Source organism: Ovis aries, chromosome 16 (assembly GCF_016772045.2).
Source record: "Ovis aries strain OAR_USU_Benz2616 breed Rambouillet chromosome 16, ARS-UI_Ramb_v3.0, whole genome shotgun sequence".
In the NCBI taxonomy this organism is placed as follows: Eukaryota; Metazoa; Chordata; class Mammalia; order Artiodactyla; family Bovidae; genus Ovis; species Ovis aries.
In genome coordinates, this window is record NC_056069.1 from 39,692,903 (window position 1) to 39,710,404 (window position 17,502).

A 17,502-nucleotide genomic window follows, 5' to 3' on the forward strand; every position below is an offset into this window, starting at 1 on the left:
TTGCTGTACAGCAGAAACTAACACAACGTCGAAAAGCAACTATACTCCAATACAAGTTTTAAAAAGAAACAAAACAAAATATATGATAAAGCAATTAGATGAGAGAAGATAAATATATAAGTAATTAAATGAGAGATGGAGAAACAAGAGGCTCTAAATGAGAAGATAGACACTGCAGTGTTGGAGAAGATGCAGATGGTAGGGTTAAGAGTGGAGAAGGCAATGGCACCCCACTCCAGCACTCTTGCCTGGAAAATCCCATCGACAGAGGAGCCTGGCGGGCTGCAGTTCATGGGGTCGCTAAGAGTCGGACACGACTGAGTGACTTCACTTTCACGCATTGGAGAAGGAAATGGCAACCCACTCCAGTGTTCTTGCCTGGAGAATCCCAGGGATGGGGGAGCCTGGTGGGCTGCCGTCTATGGGGTCGCATGGAGTCGGACACGACTGAAGCGACTTAGCAGCAGCAGCAGCAGGGTTAAGATTGGATAGGACAGAAAGGATCAGAAAGAGATGAGAAGACATCGGTGGGTCTTCCTTTCTTCTGGTAAAATCAACTTTACCTGACACTACATCCTCTCTCAGGGAGGAGAAGGGATAGGAGAAGTTATCAGGGTGAAGTCAACAAAGCACAGTAGGATGACAAGGAGGACAGTGCCACGTCCTTCCCCAGGCAAGGCAGACTTAGAATCCTTCACCTTTGACCCAGGATGAGATAGTCCAGTCTTTCTCACAAGAGTTAACCTGTGAGAACAAATTTGTGTTTTTCGTAATGAATAAGTGAATCCTTATAGCCCTGCCCACTCAACAACATTCACTCAACAAATATTTATTGTACTCTCTATCATCAGATGGCCCATCAACATATTGATTAGTCACACTCTGGATTAGCCCACACCATGGGCTTCCCTGGTGGCTCAGAGGTTAAAGCGTCTGCTTGGAATGCTGGAGACCCGGGTTTGATCTCTGGGTTGGGAAGATACCCTGGAGAAGGACTTGGCAACACACTCCAGTACTCTTGCCTGGACAATCCCATGGAGGGAGGAGCTTGGTAGGCTACAGTCCATGGGGTCTCAAAGAGTCAGACAGGACTTCACTTTCTTTCTTTTTTTCTTAGTCACACCCATGTCCTATTGCATAATATAGAAACCCTCAGAGTCTGATAATACTGGCTGTAAACAACACACAGCTGTAGGCATTTTGATGAGGCTGCCTCTTTGACTCACCACTGACCTTTGGTCCATGACAGTTTTCCACCCCTGTCTGCCTGCAGCGTATTCTGAGGCTGATGCTCCCTGACTTGCAGCAGTCGTCAGGTTCTTTTGTTCTCTCAGTATGCACTTTCAAAAGTTTAAGATAACCAACAGCATGAGCTTGTTTTGGGTTACCTCCTAGTTGCCATCTAGAGACTGCACTCTAGGGAATTTGAAGCCCAGAACATATCACCCTTTGTGCCTGTTTCCCCCCTTGTGTCAGAGCATCAAAGGCACTCTTATAGGGAAAAGATGTTCCATACTGGTTTCAGCCGCTAATGGGAGGTTGAAAAAGATTGCTGCATTTCATTTGCTTTCTTCCAGTCTAAACCCTAGAGAAGGGAATGGCAACCCCCTCCAGTGTTCTTGCCTGGAGAATCCCAGGGATGGCAGAGCCTGGTGGGCTGCCATCTCTGGGGTCGCACAGTGTCAGACACAACTGAAGCGACTTAGCAGCAGCAGCAGCAGCAGTCTAAACCCATATGGAGAACAACTCTGTACCAAGTGTTAGCCTTGAGGAGCCCATAGCCTCATGGAAAAGCAACTTGGAGAATTTATTAATCATATAGATGATTAACATATTAATCATATAGATGAATACTAGTCTCTTTGTCTTTAGAACTACTTATACAAATAGAGAGCCACCTTCTCTATCAGCTTCTTACTTCCCATCCCCCATATCTGTTCTAGTCTCTTACTGAAACAGGAGGGAAGGGGGACAGGCACAACTTTTAAAAGAAAGGCATGGCCATAGGACATGATAAACACTGGTTAGACCCAACTGGGTCCAAGATGGTGGAAGATTTGACTTCCAGGGGACCTTGGGCCTCATTATACACTGATTGTAATACATTAGCATCTAAATGACACCCACCAGCAACATGAGGATTCTGAGGCCAACCATCAAAGGCTAAAACATGGGCAGTGGCTCAATTCCTGGAAATCCCCATCCCTTCCCCAGAATAATTGGAATAAGCCTCCCACTCACTAACCTATGAAATTGTTGTTGTTGCTTAGTCACCAACTAAGCATGTTTGACTCTTTTTGTGACCCCCGTGGACTGTAGCCCACCAGGCTTCTCTGTCCATGGGATTTCCCAGGCAGGAATACTGGAGTGAGTTAGCATTTCCTCCTCCAGGGGATCTTCCCAACCCCGGGATTGACCTGGCATCTTCTGTATTGGCAGGTGGATTCTTTGCCACTGAGCCACCTGGGAAGCCCCAGCCTATGAAATTGCCCAACCCCTAAAAATTAAGCAGGCCACATTTCAGCACTTCCTTGGATGTGCTCTCTTTCTCTCTCTCTCTCAGTTTCTTCTTCTGAGATGGCCCACACTCTGAGGAGTTTGTTTGTCTGTAAATAAACCCACTTCTTACTATCACTTCATCTCTTACTATCACTTCATATCAATTCTTTCATGATAAAGCGTGAATCTTAAATTAATTGGCAGCATCACTTCATTGCATTTTAGAAATGGCATTAACTAGTATTGTAAAGATGGCAATACTGGCTTTGTGTGTGTGTGTGTTATAATGTGTAAGCAAGAAAAAGTGCTCTAATTTAATGCTTCATTTTAAAGAAAGCCTGTCCTTTAGCCCAGAGCTATGCTCCTAGGTGTTGCTCCATGCAATCCCTCTAGATTCCAGTCAAACACATAAGACCCATTTCTCAGCCTTTCTTCCTTCACCTGAGAAGTTAGCATGTGTTGCCTGTTGTTTGGGAGGCATCTTTCATTCAGGATGTATGTCTACCTCCTTTTGTACAGAAGAAATGAACAAGGAGCATCTCCAAGGGTGGCATGTATTATTGGGCTGCCACCAAGGTTCGCAGGGAGCAGTCCTGCCTTCTCTGATCCTGACAGTCATTTTCCCCTTAAATAGACAAGCCTATGTTATGTTTTTACTCCTTCACTCTCCTTCAAGGTCACAGCACACCTTCCAGTATAAAATGTTACCTTGAGGAAGTAATCATTTTGAGTGCTTCGCATTTTCAATTTTGCAAACTTAAGACCCTGGAAAAGTTATGTATCATCCCTCAAGTCATACCAAATTTGGTATGCTGTTCCTGGAGTTTAAAATCCTTTAATTGGAGGATTTTAGTTGCCAGTTTTTCTAACTGAGTTTAGATGATTCACTGTCCAACTTTTAGTCACAGTCCTGTGATGAACTAAGAAATGGATTTTTTTTTCTCCCAAGACTCAGATACCACAGATAGGACTGAAGGTTCGCAAAAAGGTCAATTCCAATCCGGTCACATGTTGATCAACTCAGCCTGGAATCACAAAGCAGAAATTTTAGGCTCAAAGAAGTAATTGGCACAGTGCCTGATGCATACACATACCAGCTCTTTGGCAGATATTTATTAATTGATTAATACAAACTTAACACCAGATGCCATCTTTCAAGAGTCTCATTTCCCTTCAGCTAGATGTTCATGTTTGATACAAAAAGAAATTGTGAATTACAGTGTGACATCAATGATTTGAAAAATAAAGTGAGCCTTCCCTCCCAGACTAGCTGCATAAATTGTGGAGTTCAGTACAGAAAGAAAGATTAAACAAAGATTCCTTTGTTCGAAAATTACTAAGAATTTCAAAATGGCAACTGCAGAACATTAAACCAGGTGTAGTGTCCCTACTAAGCAGAGATCACACACCTGTGAAGCCGGCTCAACTTTCCTGCCCCTTTTGATTGACAGGTGTGAGTGCCTACAGTTTATCAGGTCTTGTACCTAACTGTCATATGCATCATCTTCCGTCATTTCCACAGCAACCATATGAGTCTGGGAGATTTCTTCACTTACTCAGGATCATACACAAAAGACTGTATACCATGCCAGTTTTTTCCCACCAGGCAGAATGTACATCAGTTCTGAACAATGTATCAGTGTTTTCACACATGCTGTCTTGTACAATTTCTCTTCATCTTGTTATGTAGATAATAATCATTAACAGGAATTGAGAACTTGAAGGTGTCAGGCAAAGTTCTCGTTGCTTTACATGCTCTTCACTCGTTTGACGCCTGGTGGTGCATTCATGATGCTTGGGTTCGGATTTGGGATTCCCTGCTGGCTCAGTTGGTAAACAATCTGCCTACAGTGCGGGAGACCTGGATTCAATCCCGGGGTGGGGAAGCTTCCCTAGAGAAGGGAATGGCATCCCACTCCAGTATTCTTGCCTGGAGAATTCTAGGGACAGGGGAGGTGTGGCCTACAGCCTGTGGAGTTGCAAAGAGTTGGACACAACTGAGCGACTAACATGTCCTTATACTTTTTGGCTAGGATTTGGCAGAGGGCAGAAAGCACAATTCAAAGGATGAGATGAAGAGGTTTCAGTGAAGGGATTGCTTTCAGAAACATGGATAGGATGAAGGGGATCTTTGAGGAATAAGGTATATCTGAAACTAACAAACCCAGGAAACACTATTTCAGGCTGGGAGGAGCGGGGCAGGGGGTGGGGAGAGGACAGTGTCAGCTCACACAGTCCCATCTTCAGTCATGGCAGTTGAGCTGTTTGTCAGATAGTTTGCTCAGGAAAGATGGCCAGTACCAAATCCTGGTAAGGAGGAAGGGTGCGGAGGAGAAAAGCTTCAACCCCCTTTCCTGTTGCCCTTGATCTCCTGCCCAGGGCCTTCCTGTTGCCCCACCCAAGAGCCCAGGGGCTGTGGTCAGCAAAGTTAAGCCTCCTAGAACACGGATTAGGACACAGAATGGCAAAGACAACTGGAGGAAGGCAGAATGACTATCACCTCCCTTTTACACAGGAAAAGGAGGCACTGAGTAACTTGCTCCAAATCACTCAGGAGTTCGCTTGTTTGTGTTAGTCACTCAGTCATGCCTGACTCTTTGTGACCCCATGGACTATGTCCCGCCAGGCTCTTCTGTCCATGGGATTATCCAGGCAAGAATATTGGAGTGAATAGCCATTCCCTTCTCCAGGGGATCTTCCTGACGCAGGGCCTGAACCTGCTTCGCCCACATTACATGCATATTCTTTACCATCTGAGCCACTAGGGAAGCCCAGTCACTCAGGTAACAACTAGCAGAGCCAGAATTCTCTAATTCTCGCTTCTTGGCCTTTTGGCTAAGATCAAGCGGTGGCTCAGACGGAAAGCGCCTGTCTACAATGTGGGAGACCTGGGTTCGATCCCTGGGTCGGGAAGTTCCCCGGAGAAGGAAATGGCAACCCGCTCCAGTACTCTTGCCTAGAAAGTCCCATGGACGGAGGAGCCTGGTGTCCATGGGGTCGCAAAGAGTTGGACACGACCGAGCGACTTCACTTAACCGACCTTACATTTGCTCTCTTCCACTGCATCTATCACTAACTGATGCTTCCTAGTTTTGGCTCCCAAATAAAATATTTCCACCCAAACCTTTGTCTCAGGATCTTTTTCTGGAAACTCAAGCCAAGACAGTGGGATGAACTGAAGTGGTCCTAGAAAACAAACTCACAAATGGGATTTTTGAGTCAGGCCAGAAGGTAACAAGGATCCTTTGCTGGTGGTAAGTGAGGTGGTAAAGACCCCTTGTGTGCTGGAGCATTACAGACTCTCAGCCATAGGGATTGAGATGGTGTACTGATTAAAACAAACTGTGGAAAATTCTTAAAGAAACGGGAATACCAGACCACTTGACCTGCTTCCTGAGAAATCTGTATGCAGGTCAAGAAGCAACAGTTAGAGCTGGACATGGAACAATAGGCTGGTTCCAAATTGGGAAATTGGTGAAATTGTCACCCTGCTTATTTAGCTTATATGCAGAGTTCAGTTCAGTTCAGTTCAGTTGCTCAGTCGTGTCCAACTCTTTGCGACCCCATGAATCGCAGCACGCCAGGCCTCCCTGTCCATTGCCATCTCCCGGAGTTCACTCAGACTCACGTCCATTGAGTCAGTGATGCCATCCAGCCATCTCATCCTCTGTTGGCCCCTTCTCCTCCTGCCCCCAATCTCTCCCAGCATCAGAGTCTTTTCCAATGAGTCAACTCTTCGCATGAGGTGTCCAAAGTACTGGAGCTTCAGCTTTAGCATCATTCCTTCCAAAGAAATCCCAGGGTTGATCTCCTTCAGAATGGACTGGTTGGATCTCTTTGCAGTCCAAGGGACCCTCAAGAGTCTTCTCCAACGCTGCCTGGATGAAGCACAAGCTGGAATCAAGATTGCCGGGAGAAATATCAACAACCTCAGATATGCAGATGACACCAGGCTTATGGCAAAAAGAGAAGAGAACTAAGAGCCTCTTGATGAAAGTGAAAGAGGAAAGTGAAAAAGTTAGCTTAAAACTCAACATTCAGAAAACTAAGATCATGGCATCCGGTCCCATCACTTCATGGCAACTAGATGGGGAAGCAATGGAAACAGTGACAGACTTCATTTTGGGCGGCTCCAAAATCACTGCAGATGGTGACTGCAGACATGAAATTAAAAGACCCTTGCTCCTTAAAAGAAAAGCTATGATCCAACCTCAACAGCATATTAAAAAGTAGAGACATTACTTTGCCAACAAATGTTCCTTTAGTCAGAGCTATGGTTTTCCAGTTGTCTTGTATGGATGTGAGAGTTGGACTGTAAAGAAAGCTAAGCCCTGAAGAATTCATGCTTTTGAACTGTGATGTTGAAGACTCTTTTGAGTCCCTTGGACTGCAAGGAGATCCAACCAGTCAATCCAAAAGGAAATCAGTCCTGAATATTCATTGAAAGAACTGATGCTGAAGCTGAAGTTCCTATTTCAAGTAGCCTACTTTGGCTACCTGTTGCAAAGAACTGACTCATTGGAAAAGACCCTGATGCTGGGAAAGATTGAAGGCAAGAGAAGGGGATGACAGAGGATGAGATGATTGGATGGCATCACTGACTCAATGGACATGAGTTTGAGCAAGGTTTGGGAGTTGGTGATGGACAGGGAAGCCTGGCATGCTGCAGTCCATGGGGTTGCAAGGAGTCGGATACAACTGAGCCACTGAACTGATGGAAGGGTACCCTGGGTTATGTCATAGCTCCAGCACTTGAGTGATTCATCCCTGTTGCTCAGATGATAAAGAATCTGCCTGCAATGTGGGAGACTGGGGTTTGATCCCTGAGTTGGGAAGATCCCCTGGAGGAAGACATGGCAACCTAATTCAGTATTCTTGCCTTTAGAATCCCATGGACAGAGGAACCTGTTGGGCTACAGTTCATGGGGTCACAAAGAGTTGGACATGACTAAACGACTAACAGATACCAGCTCTTGGAAGACTTGGGGCAATGCTAACTACAAAGATTGGGGGGGTTGATTGTCTGTTGTTTACAGCATTCGCTCTGAAAAAAAAAGTTAAAAGTTTCATGTCAGTGAAGAAGGAGAAGATGAGGAGTCCTCTCTGCTGCCGTATAAAGAGACTCACATCTTCTGCAGCCAGAGGGCAGACTGCTGAAAGCCAGGCCTATCATTTGATTATAAGATGACAAGGATGGAGGCACCAGCATGGAATCCCTTTATCAAGGTAACCTAGCTACTGCTGTATCTGTTGCCTGACCTACTAAAGGTGAAAACCAATGCTGAGCTCTCTGTTTTGTACCATCTCTCAAGGAGTCAGTTATCCATGGTTGAAAGTTGATTATATTGGACCCATCCCACTTGGAAGGAAACACAGACTTGTGCTTAGTGGGGGTGGATTTAGCTTCCCTGTCCATAGTGCTGGCACCCTTAGACAAAGATTCACAGAATGTCTGGTTTGACGACATGGGAATCCACATTACCTAACTTCAGGCCAAATGAGCCGCTTTACAGTGAGTCAAGACAACAGTCACACAACAACAGGATCTACTGGTTCTATCACACACTCCATCATCTAGGGTTACTGGCTGGGTAGAGTTTTGGAATGACCTTGTAAAGACTTAGCTAAGATACCAGCTGGGGATGACGCACCATGGGCTTGGGGCGCTGTCTTCAAGGTACACTATTTGCATCAAGTCATGACCCTGGGAGGCAGAATTCACAGATCCAGGAAATAAAGCAGGAGGTGGCCCTCTCACCGTCATTCCTAGTGACCTACTTGGAGAGACTGTGCTTCCTATTTCTGCAGCTTTGGTTTTTTTCTAAAGACTACAGTTCCTGAAGTAAATGGGAGGAACATCTATATAAATTTAGTCAGGGCTTCACTACATTTAAAGCTGTGTCTGTCACCTAGTCCCTTAAAACTCCTGGGTCACTAGTACAGTAAGCTCCCCCTCCCCCAAAAAAGACTTTATGTACTGGCAGGAATAGTTGATCTTGATTATCTCAAGGAAGCAGGCTTCTTTCTACATGGTGAGAACAGGAAGAAGTGTATCTGGACTTCAGCGGACAGCTTGGTCCCCTGCTCTTGATGCTCCTAGACTGTGGATGGGCAATAGTAGCAATCATACTCTGACAAAGACATGGAAACTGGGGGTTCAGACCCCTCAGGGATGGGGGTATAATTTATCCCACCAGGTCCACAACCTAGACCAGCAGAAGGACTGGCTGAAGGTCGGAGGAATTCAGAGTGAAGTGAGGGAGCAGAAGAACCAGGTGATTCTGGGGAGACCAGAATTCGAGCCTTCACACTAACTGCAGCAGAAGTGATGGTGGCTTATCTCATTCATGTGCCTGCTGTACAGTTTTTTCCCCTTGGAAACTGTGACCAGCCACCTTCAAACTCAGTGACAAGACAGATGCATGAATAGATCTGTGTGACGACAGGAGTGGACTAGAGCTGAGGCTGTTCATCCTCCACCCGCATCCCTTAACTGGTCCCATGTAGGCAGACAGGTCCCCACTCTCTCCAGAGGGCCTCTGTGGCCACAAGAGCAAGCTTGGTCTGTAAAAGGAAAGGCCAGAAATCCCAGGGAGTTCACATACTAGGAGGCAGCCCTCAGCCAATGAGGGATGGGATATGGTTGATAAATCCTCAGCTTGCTTGCCCCTTAGGTAGGATGTCTTTGAAGTGTATTCTGTAAATATATTCTCTCTGTAGTTTTCCAGAGAAATGCTCTTGGACTAGAACCCTCAGCACCCTAGGTAGCCTGGCCCTTTAATGCACACCTTGTTGTCTATCTTTCCTTTCCTAAAGAAATTCTCCACTCCCTTACTGGTGCTTTCTGGCCTTAGCTCTCAGATAAGCCACTTGCACCCAAACCCTTATCTCGGGTCCAGTTTCTGGGTGAACTCAATCACCAAGAGTTGCCGATCTGGAATAGAGTTCAGGTAGCTTGGCTTCAGAGTCCGTGTTCGTGACCACTACATGTGAATTAAAGAATTGTCCCATAAATATAATGGATGCCAAAAAGGAGAAAAAGGATCGAAATATCCTTAAAGGCAGTCTCAAAATCTAATGATTCCAAGTGACTGAGTGTTAAGCTTTTTGCAAAATAGCACTTAACTTTGTATCAATGTCCATAGGAAAGTTAGGTGACATTCATTTGGATGCCCCTTTCTTTGCTTGTCCAGTTAGATGGGAATCTACTCATTTAATGTTTACTTCTTCACATTTGAGGAAAGAGTGATTTCATGACACTTAAAGACCAGTCCCTCCTACCCCTCAAAGAAACGACAAGCATGTAAAGCAAAATTGTGTTTATTTTTTAGTTGTTTCTACCAATTGAGTTAAATATTGCCCAGGCACAGAGCAAAAACCTTGGCTTCCTCCACATCCAGTTTTGTTAGGATCTTAGTGAATTACCCTCATCCTCAAAGGGAGGAAAAGAGAGTAGAAAGAAACAGGAAAAGCTTCTATGCCCTGTCCCTTTGCAATAGGTGCGGTGTAGACAGAGACGATCTAGCTTAATAATAGTAGGTACCTCATAGGTGGTTGTGAGGATTAAATAAGTTGCTATATAGAAATTCTTAAAGCAATGCAGACACATAGTAAGAACTATTTCAGGGTCTGTTACTATTATTCCATTCCTCATATTTCTCTGTGCTTTTCAGCATCCAGGTTGCTACAGGATTGATTGAGCTATTCCTTATGCATCTAGCGCCAGCCTGCTGCCTGGGGAATCTCTCTGCCAAGGCCAAGTATCTGCTTCTTGTCTCTGGGGCATTGCTCTTGGATGACAATGTTGACCTCTACCACCGAGCCCTGCATTATCTCTGAGGCAAGGAGCTTACGAGTTGGGCTCAGGGAATGAGCCTCTGGTATGCTGGTCCCATCTGGAAAGACTTGCATTCTCACCTTATAAAGTAAATCTCCTTCAGAGAGTTAGACACAAGTCAACTCTGTCTGGGCTGAGCAGACAGTAAACCTACACTTGTTTTCTCTCTAGCTGTCAGTTAGGGATCAAAGGGCAAGGGTCTCCCACAGTAAGTCCCACTCAGTTCCAGAACTGAATGTTGCCACCTACTTTCTCCAGAGTTCAATAATAACAGAAATTACTACCACCTCCTGGACATCTAATTATGGACCAAACAGTATCTCAGAAGCTTTATAAATGTCATGCCATTTAATACGCCTAGCAACTCTGCCAAGTATTAGTGTCCTCTTTGTACATGTGAGGACACTGAGACTCAGAGGTTTCAGCAACACGGTGAAGAGGTAGCAGCTTCGAGATTGGCCTGTCTGACTCCAAAGACCTTTCAACTACATGGTGATGTCAATGGATCCATTTTGAATCATGCATTCATTTCTAAACTTTTTCTACAGTCACCAAATACAGGCAAGCCTTGGAAATGGATTTCTGTCCTTGAGAAACTTGTCGCACTGATGGAAGGCAAGAGTCATACAAACGGAGCAGTTTGAAAATGATCTGTGAGTGTGGCGAATCAGGGGCTAAACTGAGCGCCACAGACCCAGCATGCTGAGGGAGCTTCAAGAATATGAAAGTAAAGTCCTCGAGAAGTAGAGCTGGGATGGGCAGGTGTGTTCTGCAGAGAGAAGGAAGTAGTGTCCATGGAAGGTGAAATCCGTGTCGAGAGAGAAGGAAGAGAGAAAGAACCCTGGGCAGTGGAAGAGGAAACCGCGGGAACTAGAGGGAGAACTGAGTGGATGAGGAGGAGTTTGGGAAAGAATGGGAGAGTTACTGAGAGCTCTGAAGAGGATTTTAGACTCAGCCTGGCGGCAAAAGGAACCCATGCCACAGAGGGGCAGCAGCGCATGGAAGCAGAGTGCTAGGGAGCTTATGACTTCAGGGGCAAAGGAGATGAAGAGAGGCTGTTAAAACATGCTCATGCAAAGTATCGAGGATGGAGATAGAGAAAGCTGGAGCCCCCCTTCAAAAGAACTAGCCATAGAGTGGATTAACAAGGATGAGTTCATTTGCTTTCACTGTGCTCAAAAACAGGGGCAAGCAGATAGAGAGGAAGAAGGGTCATCGACGTACCTCCAGTTGAGTGGAAGCTTCCCCCAAAGGGAATGAAAACTGCTCTTCTGATCAGAGAAACAAATTTTGCTTTTTTTCCTGGGGAGGCGGGGGGAAGGTTGTGATATGTAGTCTTACAAAAAGCTCCTCGATCTCCACATCTGATAGTTTACAGAAGGCTTTGAATAAATATCTCTCAACTCAGAGGTCACCTCTGTGTATCCTGAGCCATGTGTGACTTCAGCACTGGGGGGCTCAGAGTCTGGGAAAGGGTTCAGGGAAGCACCCTCCCCATCCTCCCAGTGGGGGAGGTGTGTCAAAGTGTTCCTGCTGGTCCAAAGGAGAAATCTAAACAAGTCCAATTTGTTGTCTTGTTAAATCTCAAGGAATTCAAAATACGTCCTTATTAATCAACTAGTCAAACACTATTTACTCACTGGGCAAAAGTCCTAACCCTGAGAAGGTTTTACGCACACAGCTTCCCTTGGCCTGAGTTCACTAAAACGCAGACTTTCATTTTTGTTAAGATAATTAAGAAATGGCTTCCAACACACTGTTACCACCAGTAAATTGTGGTTTCCTTCATCTTTCCGTGAAGATCTTGTATTTCCCTGACATCTAGCCCGTTTTGTTAATTTAGACGCCTTCCTGCAAAACAAGTGAATGAATGAAAAATAAAATAACAAGCTCTGCTTCTCTGATCAGAGGAGCAGTTTTCATTTCCTTCAGGAGGAAGTCACAATTCTAGTTGTTAAATCCACTTGATTTATAGATGACTCTTCTCCCTACCTGTTCCTTTCTTCACCATTTCCTGAGCACCAGATGAGAGCTGGATTTATTTGTTCTTACAAGGCTTTTAAATATTTCTCTCTACTTTGTATAAATTAAGTGAAACTGCTTTTCTGCCATGAAAACAAACAACATGCTTCAGCCTAAACTATGCCTCATGTTATGTGACCTCTTTTCCAAAGAATGTGTGTGTGTTGGAGGTATGGGTGGGGGGATGGGAGTGGGCCAGTGAGGACGCAGAGTTTTCTCAGAACCCGGTGGTGATGGGCATGTGGTGTCAGTCCTTGAAGAGATAAAAAGCACTCTCTTTAACACGATTGGCTCCCATCTAGTCTCCATCAAACTTTTGAAGAGGATTTACAAGACCAGACATAAAAGGGCATTTCCTGATTAGCTGTCAGGAATACTATGTGTCTACAGACATGAATCACATCCCCTGTTTGTGGATTCCATTTCACAACAGGAACACGAGATGTACCCACCCAGTTCTTACCAGCTGTGAGGAGAAGAAAGAGCTAACTGCCTTTCCTTCTGTGGGATGTGGGCACCATGGCAAGAGAGTATTAGGTTTCTGGTTGAGTTGATGGTACAGATAGCCCAGTCAAGAAACTCAACTCCATGGTGAAAGGGGAAATAAGAGAGGGCTCTGGATTTACCCAGTGTAAATGCCACCGGAATCATTTAACTGGAGGAACACAACCCATGCTCTATAACCTTTCTGTCAGAATTAGTTAACCCATAATCCCTTTTTCTCCTTTTCCAGCCAGATGCCACCATTTGCCTCTCTTCCTTTGCATAATGGGAGGTGGAGCTGTTTCCTGTCCCAGCAGGAAGTGAATAAAGGGCCTCTAACTGGATTGGAAACTTATCTCAGTTTCATGCTCACTGTGTGGTTCCTTTGTTTATGTAACCTTGTACTGTTTTCCATACAGGTTTCTGATCCTTTGCTTCCTCGTGACAAGTAGATATTTTATATGCTTTTACCCGTGACTTACTGGATTCCTGACTCACCATGAGCTGGAAGGAAGACAGGGGCCAGATTTTTAAAGTTATATTACAAAGGATGAACTTTGTCCCAAAGACCACTGGAAACTCTGAGAAGATAGATAATGGTCAATATCTATCTATTCAACAGTTACTGTATACACTAAGTGTAGTTTTCACACATTGGAATTCTGACAGTATCCTTCAGAGATAGGTATTCTTTATTACCTGTTTTACAGATGAGGAGACTAAGGCTCAGAGAATGTCTCAATGAGGGTCCAAACAAGCAACAGCGACCCTCTGAGTATTCCAAACAAAGGACATTCAATCTAGGGAACTGGTTCTGCAGGTGATGGAAGAGATGAGAAACCAGATAGCAATGGTGAAGCAGCTGAGAGATTAGCAAGATCTGAAAGCGAAAGAGAAAGGCTCACGTTGTGGAAGCTCAGGCTCCTGTGCAGGGTAGAAGCTGGAAGCTCAGGAGTACCACTGAAAGCAGAAAAGAACACACACGGGCAAGGCCCTGCCTTCCACTATCCAGTACTCAACACTGTCCTTATTGACTGAGCTCACTTGGAAGCCAGAGAGCCTGAAGAGTGCAGTTCCTTGTGATACAGAGAAAAGCAGAGGAAGGACTTTGTATTAGTGTGGGTCCCAACAGGAATCAGATATGCACAAGAAAATAGGATAATTTGAGGAGGGTTTATTCCCTAAGGGCTTAATTACAAAAGAATGTGGGAGCAATCGAGGAACCACAAGTATTAGTACAGAGGACCTGGGGCCTTCTCTTCTCTTCTCTTCCCTACTTTTCAACAGCTGGTATGCTCGTTACCCAAACCCAAAAGGAAGTCTGAGGGCACTGGAGCCCTTTCAAGGTCATAACATTTCCATTTTCCATTTTACAGACAAGAAACCAAGCTTTGGATAGTTTGGGCAACTTTTTCAAGGTCATACACACAATTTGTAGAGCTGCAAATCAAATCTAGATACATGTGACTTCGGGCTTCCCAGGTGGCACTAGTGGTAAAGAATCTGCCTGCCAGTGCAGGAGACAGAAGAGACTCGTGTTTGATCCCTGGGTCGGGAAGATCCCCTGGAGGAGGGCATGACAACTCACTCCAGTATTCTTGCCTGAAGAATCCCCATGGACAGAGGAGACTGGTGGGCTACAATCCATGGCGTTGCAAAGAGTTGGACATGACTGAAGCAACCTAGCATGCACGCACATGTGACTTCAAACCCATGTTTGTTTACTGTACTAGACTGTGCCTAGAAGACAATTTCTTGCTTTAATCTTCAAATCTATTTTAGCTCTTTGCCCACCTACTTCATTACAGAGCCCAATTTGCACAGAACTCAGAACCTTTTACATCTTGTGACTATTTCTCATTATTTAGATTCTGGTCCCCAACATTACCGTGGTTCTCCCTGGTCTTAGCAACTGAACATCTGTTCAACACTTAACACCATTTGTATTACTAGCATTTCCTGCAGAAAAGGGATGGTTCATTTTGGAATCAAAGGTGCGGTATACACAATATAGAGTTCCGAGGTAGCCAACCTAATATTCTAATATAAAAGTGCTCTCCTGCCAGATGTTAAATGTCTGCTGGCTAAAATCAACAGGTAGGATGACTAACCTTAAGAAAAAATTTCAAATATAAAAATATATATACTCGAAGGTATTTGGTTTTGCATTATTTATAACAGTGAACTATTAGAAGCAGCACAAGTATCCAAAAAAGGGAAATTGCCAGTATGAGTGTCACTCATCAAATACTGGGTGGGGAGAGCTTTAAACTTCCCCTTGCCCATTTGTGCATTCTGATAAAAATTGAGGACATATTTCTGGACCAAGTAAGAGGGAACAAAACTTGGAACAATGTAAGAGGGACAAGAGTTAAAAACTCTTCTCCACGCTTTTGGCCTTAGGTAGGTGGGGATTGGGCAAGTTGGGAGTTGATCCTCTTGAGGGGATTTACTGCCCTGGGAAAGCTTAGTCAGACCAAAGGAAAAATCAGAGGAAGTGGTTTGGGCAACTCTGCTGAGGGCCTGAGAGACAGTCTTTTCTTTGGGATACATGTAACTTTTTAGAAAAATTTTTCAGCTTTATTAATTGTACACATCACTGCATAAGTTTAAGGTGTGCAGCATAATAAGGCTTCTTTGGTGATTAAGAATCTGCCTGCAATGCAGGAGACCTGGGTTCAGTCCCTGGGTCAGGAAGATCCCCTGGAAAAGGGAATGGCTACTCTCTCTAGTATCCTTACCTGGAGAATTCTGCGGACAGAGGAGCCTGGCAGGCTACAGCATGATGGTTTGACTTACATATATTACATATATTGTGAAATGATTATCACAACAGGCTCTCACATCTATCTTTTTATGATTCTATGATGTTAGTTCATGTTCTTTTATTTCCACTCGAACTCCCTGTAGCATTTCTCATAAGGCAGGTCTGGTGGTAATAAACTCTCAGCTTTTGTTTGTTTGGGAAAGCCTTCATCCCTCCCTCACTTCTGAAGGACACTTTTGCAGAGTATGCAGTTCTTGGGTGACAGTTTTTTTTTCAATAGTTTGTATATGTAATCCCATTACCTCTTGACCTGAAAACTTTCTGTCAATGAATCTGAAGTCTTATGTTGGTTCCGTTGTACGTAACCTCTCTCTTTTCTCTTAGTGCTCTTAAAATTCTTTTTTTGTCTTTGACCTTAGACAATTTAATTAAAATGTGTCTCAATATAGCCCTGTTCAAGTTCAACTTCTTTGGGGCCTTTTGGACCTCATGGCCCTGTCCTCATTTCCATTTATCTCCCCAGGTTTGGGACGTTTTCAGCCAGTATTAGTTTAAATATATTTTCTATTCTTACTCTTTCATTTCTCCTGGAATTCCTATAATGCAAATATTATTTCTTTTCATTGTGTCCCATGAATCCCATAGGCTTTCTTCATTCTTTTCATTTTTTTTTTTTTTTTCCCTTTTTGCTCCTCTGACAGGAGCAAATAATGTCCTAGCCTTCAGGTCATTGATTCTTTCTTCTGCACAGTCAAGTCTACTTATGAAACTCTCTATTGAATTTTTCAGTTCAGTTATTGTATTTTTCAACTCTAAGATTTTTTTTTTTATGGCTACTGTTTCCTTACTGAACTTCTTGTTTTGTTCATTCATTGTTTTCCTAATTTTGTTTAATTGCTATCTGTGTTTTCTTGTAGTTCGCTAAACTCTCTTAAGAGAATTATTCTGATTCTTTATATGACAGTTCATAAATCCCCATTTCTTTAGGATCAGTTATTAGAAACTTATTGGACTCCTCTGATGGTGTTTTATTTACCTGATTGTTCATGATCCTTGGTTCTTTACATTGAGTATCTATGCATTTGAGTAACTGGGCTCTTCTTCCTGACTTTATAGGTTTACTTTGGAAGAGACAGTTCTTCTCTAGTCAGCTCAGTTTGAATTTCTGAGTGTACTTTCCGATAAAGTCCTTGGGCAAGTGGGTCCTGCTGTAATGGTCTATTTTGGGGCAAGTTAACTGTTCCCCATCTGAGGGATGGGGCTGGGGGGTGTGCCCCTAGCTGAGAACAGCTGGATAGGACTGCTGGTGGGTGAGTCCTTTGTGAAGCTAAGGGAGGCTCTGTAGTTGCTTGAATTCTCTGATTGGGTTTGCCAGATGGTGAAGACTGGGTACTCAGGTGAAGAATGGATGAGGCTATGAGTTGGGTACTGATTCACAGTAGATGGGGCTATGAATTAGCTTCCCTGAACTGGCAAGGCAGCAGGATGACACCCAGGGACTGGACAACTCATTGAGAGCTTGAGTCAGCCTGAGTGTGGACTGGATTCCCTGGTTAGCTGAGTCCGGCAGTCTTGCTCTGCAGATGTGGGGAGCCACTCTCTGTTCAAGTACTGCTGTAAATAGGACTGTTGAATGGGCTGTGCAGCTTCCTGTGTGCTCTGGAAAGTTTCCCTGGTCAGAGAGGCTGAACCGTATATTCAGCAATGAGTGGGAATGTGAATTAGATTCTGTACCTGGGTGTAGTGGGAGAAGCAGCTTTAAAACTGGTCAAGCTCTTTGTTGTCTTAACTCAGGCTGACTGACATCCCAGGTTCCCTGACTGAGTGGGGCTGTGGCTTTGCTCTGCAAACTATTGGCTTTGCCGGCCCACCTCTCAACTCAAGCACTGCTGGA